This window comes from Ammospiza nelsoni, chromosome 3, assembly GCF_027579445.1.
Source record: "Ammospiza nelsoni isolate bAmmNel1 chromosome 3, bAmmNel1.pri, whole genome shotgun sequence".
NCBI lineage: Eukaryota > Metazoa > Chordata > Aves > Passeriformes > Passerellidae > Ammospiza > Ammospiza nelsoni.
In genome coordinates, this window is record NC_080635.1 from 109,010,767 (window position 1) to 109,028,699 (window position 17,933).

General features: G+C 42.2%; 1 protein-coding gene across 2 annotated transcripts in view; it reads left to right on the top strand.

The window, feature by feature from the left end:
* The first annotated feature begins 7,922 nt into the window (after positions 1-7,922).
* The window catches only part of CRYBG1 (crystallin beta-gamma domain containing 1), a 95,733-nt gene continuing 85,722 nt past the window's right edge, over positions 7,923-17,933 (top strand). For both annotated transcript variants that reach the window (XM_059468906.1, XM_059468907.1), the window contains exon 1: positions 7,923-8,124. The gene's annotated coding sequence lies outside the window, so the exon portion shown is untranslated. The remainder of the gene's footprint in view (positions 8,125-17,933) is intronic.

Consider the following 17,933-nt stretch of genomic DNA (forward strand, 5'->3'; position numbering starts at 1 on the left):
CCCCTGAACTTCAGGGTTTTGCCATGTACCTTCCTTGCTTCCCTCAGCATCTTAAATTGAACCTGTTTTCCCACTTCTCTTTAGGCTTTGATCTGCATACTTTGATGAACCTGCTTAGAAACCTTTCTCAACAGCAAGACTATTGGGAAAGGTGCTCTTGCCTTTCTTTCTTATGCTGTTGCCATCACTTCCCACCAGTCCTCACTCCCAGAATCCATGGACATAGAAGTCAAAGGCTCTCTGTGACACCAGCTACACTGACTTTGACCTGCATAATACATCCTCTCCTGTTAAGCCCATGGCCTTAATGGTAGGGGGAAAGAGGAACACCACCTTTACCAGAGCTCAGAGCACATTTACCTGTGATCTGCTCAAGTTCTCTTCTGGCAGCAACACTTGAGTCCAGGTGGGTAAGAAATACACAGTAACAGTGAAAAGGCAGTAATAGATAGCAATAATCCAAATGTATTCTTGGTCCTTCTGTGGTGTCCTGCACCAGGGCCCAGGACAAGCAATCAGCTTCCTGACACCAGGTCTGACCTGTAGATAGGCACATTGGCCCCTAGAGAAGGAAATAGCTTAAATAAGAATAATCTTATTAGAGAAGTTAAAGGAAGTCCATTTCTTGTTTCCTCTCATATTGATTACTCTTACTCTTTTTGTCTTTTTTGTTTTCTGAACCCATAATAGTGTAATTTCCTTGATAACTTATTGGGAAGGGCATGTTTATAAAGACTTACCTTAGCTTACGCATTGTCCCTCATCTATCTTTTTGTGGAACAGCTGATAGATAACTCCCTAATTATTGTTTATTAATAGTAGAAATTCACTGACCCACATTCTCACAGTCACTCTCTGTGTTTGTTTTAAATATTACATCTTTATTCTCTGCAATCACAACTGATTATCCTGGGAAAAGCAAATGCTGACAAACAGCTCTACTACTTCATGCTTCTCCTCCCCAGGACTCACAATAACTGGTTTGTTTCATCAGGCTGTTTCAACACCTCCTCTTTGGATGACTTTTCACAGGACAGTGCAAGGTTTATATTCATCTGGAAAGAGGGCAGAGCTGATGGTGCACAGAGGCTGATGGTGTCTGTATTACAGACCCTGTGTAATATCCAGGAGGAAGAAGTGACTGGTAAACACAGCTATGAACAGACAGTTTCAATTTCCTAGTAGTGCTCCTGTATTATCTGCAGATACATAAGAACAGTTATGCTTTTAATTACATCTGGTCAGCTTAATATTTAATTGCAGATTCTTTAGCACCCAACTAGGTTACAGAAGACTGGATAGCTGTTGGATTTGTCACAGGATGCTCATATTCCATAGCAATTTAATCAGCTGTGCTTACATTTCATTCTTTAGCACATTGGCTCTAGACTGTAAATTGCTAAAGACAGAGAGGGACCTACCTTCCTTCATCCTTGTCCATTTCCCAGCTCATTTGTTAGTCAGTATGAGCAATAATACACAAATGGTAATTATGTATCTAATTTGCAGGGCTATTGATTTAGTAATATACTTAGAGCATTTATGAAATAATTAATTTTAAATTTCCTGGTATTTTCTGCCTTCCTTCTTAAAAATTAAAAGAGAAAGATCTTATCCTATCTTAAGCCATGCTGGCTGATAGAGCTCCATGAGATTATGATGAAAATATAATAGAATGGCATTTCTGATTCAGTCCAACAAATTAAAAATTATTCTTTAGGGTGACAAATTAATTTCAACCTAGATAATAATCAAAAATTGAGACCAGAGAAGAACATGATCTATAGCTTTGCTTTCGGCCAAGCATGAAAGTGCAGCAATAACCAGCACACTAACCCATGCAAAACTGGAAAGCAAGAGAAACAGAACCATAAAATATTAGCCTGGAAATAAATACATTTCAGCCAAGCTATATCTGCTCAGGAAGACATAAGCACATCTTGATATTAAGCAGTATTTGTCAGTATTATTTTCCTAATGCCTCATTGTTATGTTAATTTGTGGTGTTTTTCTAATTGAATTAATTTATGGTCTTACTAGTATACCTTTAAATTGTGACTACAGGAGAACTGAGTGCTAGAATTCACTTTTTTTTTCTTTTACTCAAACTCCAGAGGAGGCTGGAGCCCCTGATGCACAGAATGGCATCGATGATGCTGCCAATCAGTGGCATTCTGCTCCCATGAGGAGCAGCATGTCCCACCTCCTTCCTCCTTTCCCACTAAGATGGGAAAGAAAAAAAAGTAGCCACAATGTGGAATGTTCTCTCCTCTGAGTAGCATCCACATAATTTGTTTCAGACTAGTTGAAGGCTCAAAATCTTTATTTTAACTCTTTATGCAAACTGGTAAGTCCAAAGACTGAAAGCTTTCAAGAAACTGTAAGTTGAAAAATGCACAGAGGAAACATTCATCTTTTAGAAGTGGGCAAAAGAAAAAAATACTTGGATACTCAGAGTAAGAATTAAGTGATTTGTAGGTGAGTTGTAGGTGTTATCTTGGCTTCGTACTGACACTGCACTTCAGAGAAAGATAGTTATCATTAACGAAAAGTAACATTGGATTGTTATTAACAGAATGAGAAAAGCACCTGGCAGGTAACAGAGAAGAAAACCCCTGAAAGAAATATTTTTTCTGGGAGACTTTTTTTCCCCCTGTCAACTGATTAGAGAAGGAATGAAAACTACTGACATAGATGTATTATCAAGAAAAAGAGGAATATTCCACACTGGGAACTCCTGAACATTTCATAACTGAAATCTCTTTGGCTATCTGCCTGGACTTATGGGCTGAACCCAGCTGGCATTGAAACCGAACAGGGCACTCTCACTGTTAACATCACAATGGGAGTATTATGTGGAGGTAGTAACTGATGCAGAAGTAGTTCACTTGTATGTTAAAAAACCTACCATGGCTCTGGTTAGCACTATAAAATTTCGTGTTCAAGTCAAAGACCACATGCTACACCTTGGCATAGCTGTGGGACACTTCTAATGGATGAGCACTGAACTTACACAACCCCATGGATTGGATACATGACTTATTTTGTTTGGCCCCCTTGAGCTGTAGGATTCTAATGCAAAAGACTCTTTAAAGGCCCAAAGATGTATTGTAGGACTCTTCTTTGAGTAGCAGACAGGAGGTGTGTGAGTAGTGGGGAGTTCTATATTACACTTTTCATCTATGCGAATAGACAAGCAACTCAGATAAAGGCTCAGATAAATTTTTGGCATTTATTAGCAAAAATAATAGTAATAAGAAACCATGCTAATATTGAATTGATTAATTGAACATGCTCATTTCCCACAAAAAATTCTACTCACACCTATCTCCTGTGGAATGCTCAGTTTACAGAATAAAAATCTGGGTTATAAATTAAGAGTCACATCCATTTTTTACTTATCTGATCAATAATAAGCCCCTAGGAAATGGACATTGCATGCTTTCAAGAGAGGTATTAGTTTACAGATGAACCTAAATACCAAAGATCCCAAACTGAACCATGATGGGAACCAGACAACTTAAAATAAGACCAAAAGCATCCAACATGGAAATGTAAATTGCTGCCTGAGGTAATCACACAGTGTGTACAAGATCAAATTCAGAGCATGAGGTTATGTAAATTCACCCCCACTCCAAAATACCCCCAGAGCCTGAGGTGCTTCCATCTACTTGAGCTCCAGTGCCTGTGTGCTCCCCTGTGTGTCTCCCCAGGCAATCCAGCCATGTGCTGCCAGACAGAGCAGGGTAAGTCATGGCAACTGGCACGCCAATAATGAACACCCTTGGAGCCTGGGTGATGGTTTGCCCCACCTACCAGGTACATAAGGCAATCCCAGAAAAGCTTGACTTCCAAATTTACCACTTGGTTGAAGCCCACATCACTGCCCCTTGCTTCCAGATTTCTTAGTCCTACTCTCAGTCAAGCTACTGCCATTTTTCCAAAGTCCTCCCCTGCAACATGGAATTGCTCACCTTTAAGGGGTTTGCCCTGCTATTTTTTTAAGGGTCTCTTTTCTTCCCTGGCTTCCTACATATCACTCTTGCTGCAATTCTGGCTGCCATGTTCCTGAACTAATTTAGTTCCTAGCCTTGGCTCTTCCTGGTCCTAATATTTAGTTGCGTTTTCCAGGCTGTCCTTAACCCCCAGGGGTGATCACCCACATCCCACCATGTGTGTATCCCACCTGACAATTTACTGAGGACATTAATTTATGCCTTTTTATTTTTCAAGGCATGGAATGGGACTCACTCCTCTTTTCAGGTATGGCCAGGAAACCTCTAGTCCTTTGTTGGGCCAGAAAACAAACATTAGTGGGGACATGACTGTGAGATAGAATGTATTCTTGCAGGTAGGATTTTCCCAAATTAAGGTTACCATTTCCATCACTATTTATACATCACACCTGGAAAAAAATGGAAGCCAATATGGCATTTTGTATGGAGCCTGCTATTAGAGCATGAGTTAATGAAGATCCAAATATGCAACCACATATTGCCAGAGTCCCAGCCGAGATTCAGGCCAAGCCATACCTGGTTTTTAGCTCCTTGTCAGACTTGGGCAAGAAGCAGGCACCCAACACTCAGTCCCATGAAGACTGAGGCAACTCTGAGCATGTGGGGAAGTGAATCCCTAAGAACCTGAGGCACTTTCAAGACAAACAGGGAGGCAACCCTGGAATTTAAGTGCCCACAGGGTTAGGTGTCAAATGAATGTGGGATTTCAGGACCATAGTTTGGGACTTACGTGTTTTATGTGGGACACAGGGAGGATTTTGTCCCCTCTGTACTTTATTGCTCTTTTACCACCACTCCAAAGTGTGGAAATCCAAAACAGTCTTTATATATTCTGACAGTGAATTATCTGTATCTCAAATGTTTGCATGCATGCACCATTTCTGAAGGAGTTTTCACACCTCTGTTTTATTGGAAAAGAAGAAAAGATATTTGATGACAAAGTTGATAATAATCCATTCATATTTTTCTATAATTTGTGTATAGGCTTTAGATTGGAGGTTTATTTGTTTCAGAGCTATTGGGACATATATTGGAATAGTTTTATATTAGAACAGAGCTTGTTTCTGTTTTGAAACAATAAAAAGGGAGAATCAATTCTTTGATTTAATAATATTATCTCAACCTGTGTGTTAGCTGATTTCTATAACAGCTTCAAAAATTTTGAGGATGTGTTTACCAGATTATCTTTGTAACTCAAATATTAGCATGTTTCAGGTTTAGGGGGTTTTTTGGTTGTTTTTTAAATCTCACGTACAGTTTGCAGTCAAGCAAGACTATTGAGTATGGTGAAGTCTAATCTAGATACTCAATCATCTTCTTTTTCACCATGCTGGAATGATAGCAAACAGGAGAAGGATCATTTGTTGCATAATACCTTTCTAAGGTATGAAGTACTATGAACTCTTGCAAAATTGTGTTGATTCTGATAAAGCTAGACTGACTTGTTCTGTTGCATGTGTCTGGATTAAACTGACATAAACTGGCTGCTGACATAAACATGACCATCATTTAAAGTTTCCTGAATGACTGGCTAATTCTTATGAATGTCTATCTTAACTAATGGCCTTTAAAATGCCTTTCCTGACTTGAGGTCCAAACCTCCTATCTAAGACAGGTACAACAAAAAGTACAGGGTCTCGACAGAACCCTTTGGATTGAAATCACTCATTTTTCTGACACTGCCATATTTAACAACCAGACTTTAATTTTGGCCAAAGTTTGAAAAACAACCAAAACAACCAAACCCCTTCACTTAAGTTTGTGTATCAAGATTTTTTAGGATATGTCAGCACTGAAGCATAAATGCTGGATACCTCAAGGCTTATGTGGAATGCACATTTCTTATATGTGTCTCTCCAGAGACTTATGGAACTCTGCACATTTTCTAGGTACTCTATGGTGCTAATACTAATCCAGACCCTGCCAAAATAATCTAAAAGGATTTGAGAAAATGTGCACCTTGCATTTCTCCCTTTTCTCTCTTATGTCGTTTAAACTGTATGTTTTCAGGCCAAACATATCTCTCTCTCTCTATTTTTTCTTTTTTCTTTTTTTTTTTTTTTTTTGAGTGGAATGAAGTAGCACAGCTCTGCTGAACATACCCTTATCTGCCTGGTCTGCTATCAACTCAAGGTATCTAATGGGTAGAGTGGCAGGGAGAAGACACACCATGACTGCAGTGGCCAAGACTCCTTTCTCTCCAGTGCTGTTTTAGGGGAAGTGGTTCACCAACACCCATTAATTTACCTTTGCTCTGGCACAGCAGATTCCCAATTATAACTGACACCTAAATGGAAATGTAGCACACAGACATGGTAATGTATTTATCTGGCTTCTTCAGAAATGAAGAATGCCAGAAAATGCCACGGTTATGTGTGGTTCTCTAGTCAAGGAAATAGAAAGGAATAATTTTAGGCTAAAGTAAGAGAAGAGGTATAGCTATTTGAATCTTTACAGTGTCTACCCAGTGTCCAAAAATGCTATCCAGCTATAGGAGGCAGGACTTTCTGCTTTGTTCCTGGCCATCCATAAAGGACAGCACCTACCTGCCATCAGGTCTCCTGTCTCTGTCCTCGGAAATACTTAAAATCCAAAAGGATCTAGTCCTGAATAGCCTGCTCTTGCTGATTCTGCTTGAACAGGGGGCTGCACTAGACGACCTTCAGAGGTCCCTTCCCATTTAAAGTGTTTTGTGATTCTATGATTTTCATGCTTATATAGCTTGCTTTACTGAAACTTTTATTCTCAATCCCTCCTTTTCCTTCTGCCATAAAAAACCCAGCATTAATTTATATCCATCAATTTATGTAGTGATTGTCAGCTATTGGCAGATTATGACCATTGCATAATGCAGAATTTAAAGTGTTTCCAGAATACAGACTTCCAACATTTTGTTTCTGTCATATTAGTATTTTTAGCAGAGAATTATAACATCTGTGTCGCATCAGTAATAAGCAAAAGTCAGAACCAAAACCACAAGAGCCCTAAAAGCTCCTTACATCAGACGAAGGCATGTTTGTTACAGACAATTTATGACAGACGGTATCCGTCAGCGCACAACAGCGTTTCCTAAGGAAAGCTGGACCTCAGGGTCATTTAAGAGAAGATTCCTAAAAGCACCGAGGGACACATGGGATCGCCAGGTCCTGGTGACGATAGGACCCGACACGATCCTCCCCGCTGCAAGGTGTCTGAGCCCGAGCCTTCCCGCGGGAGCGGCTCTGCCTCCCCAGGAATCCCTTCCTCATCCTCCTCGGCGGGACACCGAGCCAGCAGGGCGGTCAGAGCCAATTTATTCCCAGCGAGAGGGATAAGCAGCTAATTAATTAATGTGGCGGGCACCGAGACAAAAAGCAGCGCTGCGAGGTTTGGGGTGTGCTGGCTCCTGAGCCCCTCGGCTGTACAGCTGGCTTTGTTTTTATTCTTTATTCATGTTTTCCTCCTTAAATGAGAAGGGGCTGGGGGGCGGCCGGGGAGGATGCGGAGCCCCCGGCACGGCGCTCAGCCTTTCTCCGCGCCTCGCACAAGTGTCCGGGGCGCGGGGCACACCTCAGGGTTAGCAGAAAACAACAACAACAAGATAATGGCCCCTAATGCGCACCTGGGCACGGATCACACGTGGGCCGCTCCCTTCCTGTGCGAGCGGCGCGCAGCCCGCCCGCCCGCCGCGGCTGGGCTCGCTCCGCGGGGAGGGACCGACGCGTCCGGCGGTGGGCAGGGAGGCAGGCAGGGAATCGCCTTATTAAACGCATACAGCGGGGCGGGCGGCTGCCACCGCCGCCCCGTCCATGCCCGCGGAGAGCCCGAGAGCGCCGCGCTCCCCCCGCTGCCGCTGCCGGCGGGAGATCCCCGCGCAGAGCCCCGCAGAGCCCGGCATGGCGCGGCGCGGCCGCTTCCAGCGCCTCTTCGGCCGCAGCGAGTCGGAGGACTCGGAGCCCGAGGCGGCGGCCGCCGCCGCTGCCCCCCGCCGCCGCCCCTCCGCCGCCGCCGCCGCGCCCAAGCGGCGCCCCGCGTTCCCTCACTGGCGCCCCAAGAAGAAGGAGCAGCATCCCCGGGAGAGCGCCCGGAGCCCGCAGCCCGCCCCGCACCCCGAGTGCCCGGCGCCCCGGTAAGGCGACACCCGAGCGGGCGGTGGGGCACCGGGCACGGCTGGGGCCAGGGTTGCTCTGTCAGGAGGGGAGAGCGTGTCCCGCAGCCGCCGGCCCGTGCCCGTCCGCCCCAGCGTGCTGGCGGAGCGGCGCCCGAGCCGTGTTGACAAACAGAGCGCCGTGTGAATGAGGAACAGCCTGTGCCCCGAGCAGGGGGAGGCTGCCTGGCCCAAACCAGCCTCCCAAGGGCGGCTGGCGTGTGTGAATGGCTTGTACGCCTCTGCAGCAGTGGGCTTGCTCTTCTGAATGTAATAGAGGAGGGAGATGAAAGAGAAGAGTTTGATAACTCTCTGCTACAGTGCTTCCCACAGCTGTTGCTCACTGGTGTGGTGGTGCAAGTGTCCTATGAGTAATGACTATCTAGTGCATGCTGGCTTCTTGGGGACATAGGTATTCCCCGGGGGATGTTTAGAGCCTGTGGCCACAGCACAAGGAACCTCAGTGAGACAGTTGTGGGGTTGCCGAGCAGTAAAACCTCTGACGTGAAGGTAATTCACAGTAGCATATGGTGAACTTGAGGCTACATCAGGAAAGGGTTTGGTTAGTACTGCTCAGATCAGAACATCACAAGCCAGGCAGTGAGAAGATGCCAGTGCTGCCTACATTAGGGGAAAAAAAAAAAAAAAGTTGTGAGCTATTGATCTCTCAGGTGTTTGCTTCAAATTGAGAAATCTGTAAGTTTCAGAAGGTGGTTCTGTATGAAAGTGTTAGTACTTGCTGAAAAACAGAACCTGACTATAGTCTAATTATGTTCGTGTTTTGTGTTGAAATATATTATTGAAGATTTTAAATACCAAACTCTTCTATAAAAGATTAAAAAAGCACTTATGTTTACATGTTTGTAGGAAAGAGAAAATGAAGTCTGCTTTTCAGAACTTTTAAACTGGGAAATGATGTATTTCAGAATGCTGTTGAGTGGCCAAGCTCAAGGTAATTCTGCAGGTGATCTCAACGAGGAGCAGATCCCTCTTTTGCCTTCCAGAGGCCAGATAAAACAGAAGGGGATGGGGTCACAGGGTAGCTCAGGGTGGAAGGGAACCACAAACAAGGCTGACTCTGAGTTCAGATCCCAGTTGCTCAGGACTTGAGTTTTGAAATCTCCCAGAAGAGAGAGTGCGCAGCAACTTTGGCCAAGCTGAGTTACTCCTGCCTTGTGTGAAATAGTTTCTTCTGGTAGAAGGCTGGGACACATTTCCGTTCATAGCTTGTGCTGCACCTGCCATCACTACTGAAGAGCCCTGTGGCTCTTGGTGGCCCTGTCGTGCACACTGACAGGCAGGTGATGGGTTCTCTCTGTGCTCCTCTCTTCCCAAGGCTGAACCGTCTTCCCCAGCCGCTCCTCAGGGCAAGATCTTCAGCCCCTCGGTATCCTGTGCTCTTTTTATCAGTGTATTTTGTATTGAGGGCCCCAAAACTGAATAGAGTATCTAGATGTGGGCAAATGAATGGTATTGTAGAAGTGGCATAAGTCTTTAATCCAGGTGTGGGTTCCTTTTTCTTCCAGATACCAGGATGTTTTTACTGCATAAATTTGTTTTCAAGTTCTGTGCCTAAATTACAAGAGAAGTCTAATAATTGCAAGTCTCCTGAAAGGACAGGGTTGTAATTCCTGTTACAAAACTCTGGGGGGTTTGGGTTTTGGTCAGGGAGCCAATCCTTCTGCTATTGATGACAGGCTGGGTTTGTGGCTCAGCACATGAAAATACACGTGTATGTCACCATCTTTACCTGCAGTTGGTCATCTTCAGAGGGCACAAACTTCTCTTGTTTGTGTAGCTTTCTACCACCCTTGCCTTAAAAAAAATGGAACAAGCTAAGCTTTTAGTGTACAGGCAAAACCACTAAATACATCTTAAAAAATATGTTGAAGATTATGATAGCACTTCTCAAAAGACATGGTTTGAAGTATTTTATTTTTATTGCATCCATGGTAGGCTGTAATGCTTGGTCTCAAGAGTACTGCATAGGACAGATACAGTGTCCTGCTAACAGAGATGACTTTGAAGATATGAGATGCCTTATTAGGGGCCTTGGTTTTAGCTTTGGTTTGGCACATGGCAAACATGACAGCTGTCAGTTTGAAGACACCTATTTATATGGTACTCCAATTTAAACATTATCTCATCATCAGCTGTTTTGCTCATCTTATGTTATTTTTTCAGGTAGCCAGTACTTTTCCTTGCCTTTGGTTATTTATCTGGAAGAGCAGTACCCAGCACGGCATAAAAAATCTTGTGATACAAACCAAACAAGCATCCCAGCTCCTTAAACTTGAAGTTACAAGGATGCATTCTCCTGTCTATGAAATTTGTGTTGTACTGCCTGCATTCATGGGTGTCAGGGCAGCCAGATGAACTCCTCTGATTACTTTTTCCTCCAAGAGCTTGTAGAATCTCTTTCCCTCAGATAACAGCTACTAGTTTGAGCCTCTTAACAGAAGCAGGTGCAGTGAAAAGAAAAAGAATTACAGTTGTCACCACGCTGTAGGTAACTGCATCTTAGTATAAAACAATTTTTTTTCTTGGTCTGTTGGAGGTCATGTCCTCATGTCACGGTTTGGACACTCAATGATCTCCACCCAATGGCAACTTGAAAAATGAAGAGGATGGCTTGGAATTGAGCTTTGTAGCAGGAAGCTGACTACAGGAGGACAAAAAAACCCCCTGTTTATCTTTGGGTGTGTTTGTTTAGCAGTGTTTCTCACAATGTATGCTACCCTGTAAATCTTGAACTTTTTGTATTTGATGGTCAAGACCAGACAAGTTACTTTGTCCAGTTATGAGTTGGCTACTATAAAAGTAGTTAGATTCTTGCCTGAGATGTATCAGTATAATCACTGTGAAAAAGGAGGATGTTTTTGCTGCTTATTACTTCCTCAGTTTGAAGAAACACAGATATTTGATATTAGCATGTTAGAAACACTACCACCAGCAACACTCCTTGTTTTTATTACTTTCCTCTGCTCTAAATGAACTCAGCTCATCTTCATCAACATGCTAAATAGGTGAAGGCGAAGAAACCTGTGTGACTCTTATTCTACAGTGATTTGGCAAGGAAATAAAAAATATTAATTGTTCTGTAATAGCATAAACATGAGAGGGCAACAGCATTAGGCTGCATCCAAGGAAAGTTCCTACTGTGGCATTATACCTTGTCTTGGGGAAGAACATGCACCTCCAGGAGATAGGTGAAATGTGAAGAAACATTGTTTCTAGTGGAGAAAGTGACAGTGAGACCAAGATCTTGTATCTCTTCCCTACTTCCATGTTCTTACTCTAAGTTACTCTTCTGTGATTTCTGTGTTAGAAGAGGTGAAGGAGCTGTGCTGCACAGCCCACGTGTAACATCACGTTTTGGAAAAAGATGAGGAACAAATGCTTCATCCTGTGAAAAACAAAGTGTGTAATAACACAGACTATTAGTAGCTCAATTGATTGGCAAGATTAAAATATAGAAAACCGTTACACAGTTTGCTGTTTTGTAAAGTACAAACCCTCAATTCAATGTACTTTTTATGGGTAACTTCACACTTGTGCATTGTCTGGTTGAAAAAAAGAAAAATGAAACATTCACCTGTGTTCTTTTGTAAGACTATGGATTTCTGCAAGTGTTCTAGTTGCACTTAGTGGGAGGTGGAAATGGATGAGGGTAATTCGGTTTGATGCATGATTCTTAGTAATCTGTAATGTAAGCATAACACATTAGGAGTAAAGACTTAGTATTTTAGTTTTTTTTTTATAGAGGAGTGAAGATCTTTTAAGATATCATGATCAAAGAATTAAAAGCAGAACTTTTTTCTGAGTTGTTTTCTGTACTGTGACCTAATGAGAAAATTGATCTTTAAAAAAAAATATGTTTCTAGAAAGATACTAAGATAAGAGGGATGACATGCTAAAACACTTATTTGCTTTTTTTGCATTTTTAAGAAGTAAAAAACACTGTCCTGTGAAAATGTAATGACATCTGTGCAATGAAAGTAGTAGTTTGTCTTTCCTGCATGAGTTTAACTTCAGCTGCTACTTCTGTGTTGCTGATTTCGTGGGTTTGGTGGCTGTGTAAACACCAGGGTGAAGAACACTCTTTTTCATTTTGTCCTTTTCAAAATCAAATGACAGTCTGAAAAATATGAACCAGTAAGACTGCTGATGCCTTCCTGGTCAGCTTGCTTGGGTGTGAAAGGTAGATCCTGGTAGAGAAGAATGGCACCTCATTCGTGACTGATGTTGTGCACAAAAATTGCTGGCTTTCTTTGCTCATGCTTTTTCACTTAATCTAGGAAAAAAAAATCTTAAAAAAAAAATAGAAGCGAGTTCGTGAACTCATGCCATTCACAGTCAAAGATTTTTTTCTTTTTTTTTTTTTTTTTTCCTCTGGGTGTTTCTGGCTTTGTTGGATGTTTATTTGAAGAGATGGTATATCTTACTGTATCCAGGAGAATCTGATCCATAGTAGTGCTGAGTTCCATTCAGGTAGTAGGAGTTCTGTACTGAAAATTTAAATGCCTGTTAAAACAAGGAGTGGTGTGAAAAAGCAGGTTCTATCCTACTCAAGCAAGGTGCCAGTCTTGGCACCTCTGGTTTTTGTGTGTCGGATCCACACTTGGAAATAGTAACAAATAAAAATAGAAAGGTCTTTTGGGAGATTACTGTTATAAAGAACCACTGTAGAAACCACCCAGGAAGGTGCACAAACCAAAAGTTCTTATTGAATGCAGGTACATACAGTTGGCACTTAGTAATGCATGGAGTGCCAAAAACAATATTAAATACTGAATGCATACCACTTCAGTGAGTACCACTTGTCTCAGTGAGAAAACAGCAGTTTTCAGTCTCTACTCTTTCTCAGCACACCTATCTCTTGCCTTTTCCTTTTCTCCTTGCCTTGGTCCTTGCTCCTACAACTCTGTCCCATCTTTCCCTCCCTCTCCATCCTCTCAAGATTTACATCATGCAGTTTATGCTGCACACTCTAGTGGATTTCTGCTTGCATGGAACAAAGAGAAGAGTGGAACTTTATTGTACCTGTGGTGATCTCAGGGAAGAGGCAGGACAACATTTGTGGATAGAAATTAGTATGTTATAGAAAGGGTCAATATAATTAGTTTCATTTACTTCATATACAAGATGACATCCATATCCTCTAATTTCAGATATCTGCATCTGAAATAGCTCTTCACTTTATAATTGAGGAGGGCAAATAGTCATGTCTGGTGTGCAGTGCATCTCACCTTAAGGTGAGTGTCTAAACCAGGCTAAATGAATTGCATCTTAGAAGTACAAGCTTTTTATCATTGACTTTAAAAGCTGCCTGAAGGTGACACCTTCAACATCTAAATTTGGGCATCTAAATTCCATCAATGTTACCCAATGTGGGGGAGGCCATAGGGTGATACTTCCATGTAGGAAATCCTACAGTGCAAAGTCAAACAGTGGTTTGACTGTGTTCTGGTTTTTCATATGCAGCTTTAAGGCACCTTCCTTGTTCACAAGCAGTCTCATTTGAGAGACTCATTTTTGCATAATTTCTGTTATTCAGGATATTCTGTTATTCATTTCATTGTGGTTAAGACTTTCCAAGTTTCTTTAGGGAATAGGGATTGATCCCTACTTCTGCATTTTCTTGGGATGGCTGGGAAACAAACCTTTCCCAGACAGCTTGGGAAAGAGAACAGGGGAAGCAGGAGAAAAGGGAGAGGACACTGCTACACCTATGGTCTGATTTGCAGAAGTTTAGCCAAAATAGCAATGCTTAGGAAAGTTAAATTCTGCTGGAAATATAATCCTGTGATAAGAAAGAAGGAGAACTGTTAGTATTAGGCGATTCTTCCTTTAGCAGCTTGCATTTAAAAATAGAATGAAAACATGAGGACCTGTTCTGTCACCAGAGGTACAAGAGGAAAAAAAAAACCCTTCAGCTTTCAAAACAGACAGAAGTCATCAGTGATTTGCTTGCATATAATGTATCTGATAGGGGTGTATCTTTGTATACATGATTTTTGTATTTGTCACACCAGCAAACTTTCTGCTGTACATCTTATCTTCACATGTGTTTGTTCATGCAGCCACGTACTGTGAGCTCCCACAATCTGTCATCAAATATTTCATCATTCGGTGCTCCCTTGAGACAAGAAGGGAAAGATAGGCAAAGACTGATCAGTATAAAAGATTGTCTCCTTTGGTGCTCTCTGGAAAAAAAAAATCCTGGTATATATTTAAAGAAAATAAGATACCATCTTCTGTATTATTCTGGAACTGTACTTGGAAATTCTGAAATATAAATTTTAAATGTTAGTTGGATACAATTTCTTTATGGTACCTGAATCCTATATTCATTTAGAATTCATAGTTATGAAGTCAACCAAACTAAAATTAAAAAATGTCCTGAGCTGTGAAAATTTGTAGAATAGGCATATTTGATGAATTCCCCAAATCCTGAGTTTTGGGTAGAGTGCAATGCCAGAAGCAAAACTTTATTTGTTGTCCCAAAATAGGTTCTTTTATTCTGTGTGTGAGGAGCCAATCCACACACATAGTCAAGGTACCTGATTTATTTACAGCTCTGTGCAGAAAGGGGTGCTGGGTGTCAAACCCACAAAGCCAACACTACCAAAACGTTTCACTGTACATTTTAAGCAAACAGAAGCCTTAATTCATGGGCTACAAGTTTCATAGTTCTCATATTAATTAGTGTTCTCTCTTCTATTGGTTAATGATTCTCTCTTCTCATGCTAATCGGTCCCACGGTGTTTCTCTTCTCTTGGGCTGGTGGGTTTTTGGGTCAGTGATCTGTGAGTGGTGGTTGGGATCTCCCCCTGCAGAATTCCCTTTTACCCAGTCTCAGCTGGCTCAGCACAGTTGCTGGGTAGGGTTTGTTCATTTCTTCCTTATCTTGGGGGTTCTGCCCAATGTCCTTGTGGCCCATAAATTCTGCATTCTTTGTGTCTGCTGCCAGTGGTGCATCCTTCTCTCCAGCTTTGTTAACCTCCCTCTGGGTGTGAGATCACTGAAACCTGCCAGGCCCTAAAGCTCAGCAAGGCAATTCTACCAACCAGTAATTTGTCTTTCTAACACCTGCACATCGCTTAGAGCTTGTGGGCTGCTCTCTGTTTCAGATTAAAGCTCCTTCCTTATTGATTAGACTTGAAAGTATGCAAAGATCAAATATCAAATATCCCTCCTTAAGGAGGTTTTTATGTATTTAGCATTTTCCAGCATTTTGACAAAAGGAAATAGAAAAAAATTAAGACTTATTACAATGGTCCTTGTACAGTTTAATCGTTCCATAAGTACTCTAAGAAATACAGGCAGACAGAGGGGGCCCTGTGCATCCTTTGACCAGCTTTTTTATAGTTGGTCTTTCTCCTTTGTAAGCCACTTCTTTATTGTCTCCAGAGTATTTTGAAATTTGCTGGTGCCACATCTGTGGTGCTGCTGTTGAGGCAAGGCTGTAGGTCAGGAATATTGTCTGATGCCCTTCAAATCCAGAAGGATCGGTGCCCAACTTCACAGACTATGAACAGCCAAGCAGAAAATGGTTAAGTTGCGTGGCCTGGTGGAAAACATCATTTTCCATTTGTCCCTTCTTTATGGCCAGGAGCAGGTGCCACGATGCACTCTCTTAGGACTCGTGTAGGGTCGTGTAGATGACTTGTAATAAATGCTAGGAAAGTGGGAGAGAACCTCAAAAATCAGTGGACTGGTGAGAAGAGGCTGCTTTTTAGGAAACTAGGAGGTGTTCTGTTTCTTCCTGGCAGAAGGCTAACAGAATTTCTCATGCTGCAACTTGTACCCCTTCTCTCTCAGTCCTTCTCTGTGCACCTCCAAGGACAGATTGGCTCCTGTTAAGCAGCCAGTTTCTACTCTTCCAGGTGTTTCTTGTACCTAATATCCCAGTATCTAAGAATCTTGGTGGTCCTTCTCTGTAGTCACATAATTTTGTACACTGCTCATGTACAGGAGGTGTACAGGTAGCCCCCACTGCCAAGGCTGTGCTGCTGATAATTCTTGATGGTAGAATGATATGAAAACTAAGTCTTGCAGGGACTTGGCACTGAGAAGTGCAGGGTAATTCCAAGTGTCACTGCGAACCTGTGGATTTCTGGAGAAGGTCCTATAGTTTCTTATTCTTTGACTTTCAGAAGGTTTTACTGATCTGTTTGATTTGGTTTCCATAATTTTAATTCTTTGAGAACCACCAGTGGGATTTCACAGTGGGCATTCCACAAGAGCCAGGGAGCTGCTGTGTGATGAGCAGTTCTGACATATTTTCCTTCCCTTGGCTGGGAATCCTGTGCCACTTATGAATTATTTAGTGAGGAACCAGTAATTATTGAGACAAAATATATATTTAGGATTTCTGGTACAGTATAAACACATTTGACATTAAATAAAGCCATATGATTATTAATAAGATTCTATAACATTATACTGCCATCTCCATCTTCAAGGACAGTGTTTTGATGATTCACCCATGGTTATACTGTTTTACAGATAAAGTACAAATAATTAATTCTCCATGGTACAGGGAGGAGACCTGTAGATACATGCTGGAGCTTCCCTGTTGAAGCATCTTTGTGACCTCCCTTAGCTGTGTGCAAAAGCTGAAGGAGTAGGGGAGAAAATAGAGATGGATATGATAAGATATAAATCTTACATTTTCTCGATTGGAAATAAAAAGGTTATGTTCTTTTTCTTTGAAGATTTGTGCACTTGGTGAAGAGGAAAAAATTGTTGAGTCTGGCAGGCTGCAATTAGGTCACCCTGAAGCCTTCTTTTTTCCAGGCTAAGCAATCCCAATTCTCTCAGCCTTTCCTCAGAGGAGAGGTTCTCCATCCCCCTCATCAACTTGGTGTCCCTTCTCTGGACTTGCTCCAACAGGTCCCTGTCATTCCTGTGTGGGACCCCAGAGCTGGATGAGGCACTGCAGGTGGGGTCTCACCTCCCTGGGTTAGAAGCTGTCTAGGAGCAAGGTACTTTCTGTTTGGAAGCACCATAGCTGGGTTTGTCTAGCATTAACAAAAACAGCTTGATGCAGTCACGTTCTGTAGAGAGGCAGATTGGTTGGTTGGGTGATGGATTGGTTTTTGCAGCACTGAGAATAAGCTCACATAGTCTGCCTGGAAGGATGGATGTGCAGGCACAGCACCCAGCTAACACAGTGACATGGTTTGTAAACCACAGCTGCTTTTTACCTGGCTGATTTGGGCTTGGACACATTAAACACAGACATCTGCCTCACCCCACCTTGTAGATGTATTCCGAGTTAACTTTGTGAGATTCTTCTGATTTGTGGCTGGCTTCCTTAACTTATTCAGTGGGAGGTACCCTTGTCTGTTTTCAGTTTAGGCAGGAAGAAATGGTTTTCTCACACCTTTTGTCTGTGTTGTTAGTTTACTGACTATCTCTCCCAGGCTGTGGTGGCTTGGGTTGTGTGTTTATCAAATGTCTGCAATAATGGGTTCTGATTTTGACTATGCAAATAGTAAATAACAGCACAAAAGACCAAAAAGTAAGTTGGCATCTTTCAGAAGCTCTGAATGAGTACATATCATTTGCAATTTCAGAGCAGAACTTACCAGGCTTTTTAGTCCCTGTGTAATTTAATGGGTGTGTATGAGATGAAGAATGAAAAAAGAGGCTGAGAGGCCTATGAACATTCCACAGGGGAGTATTGTAAATACAACATCAGTGACAGTCCTGCAGGTAATGAGTGTACTCACGTGCAATGGACTCCCTGGTTCCTGATGAACAGCTCAATGCCCATTCCTGTC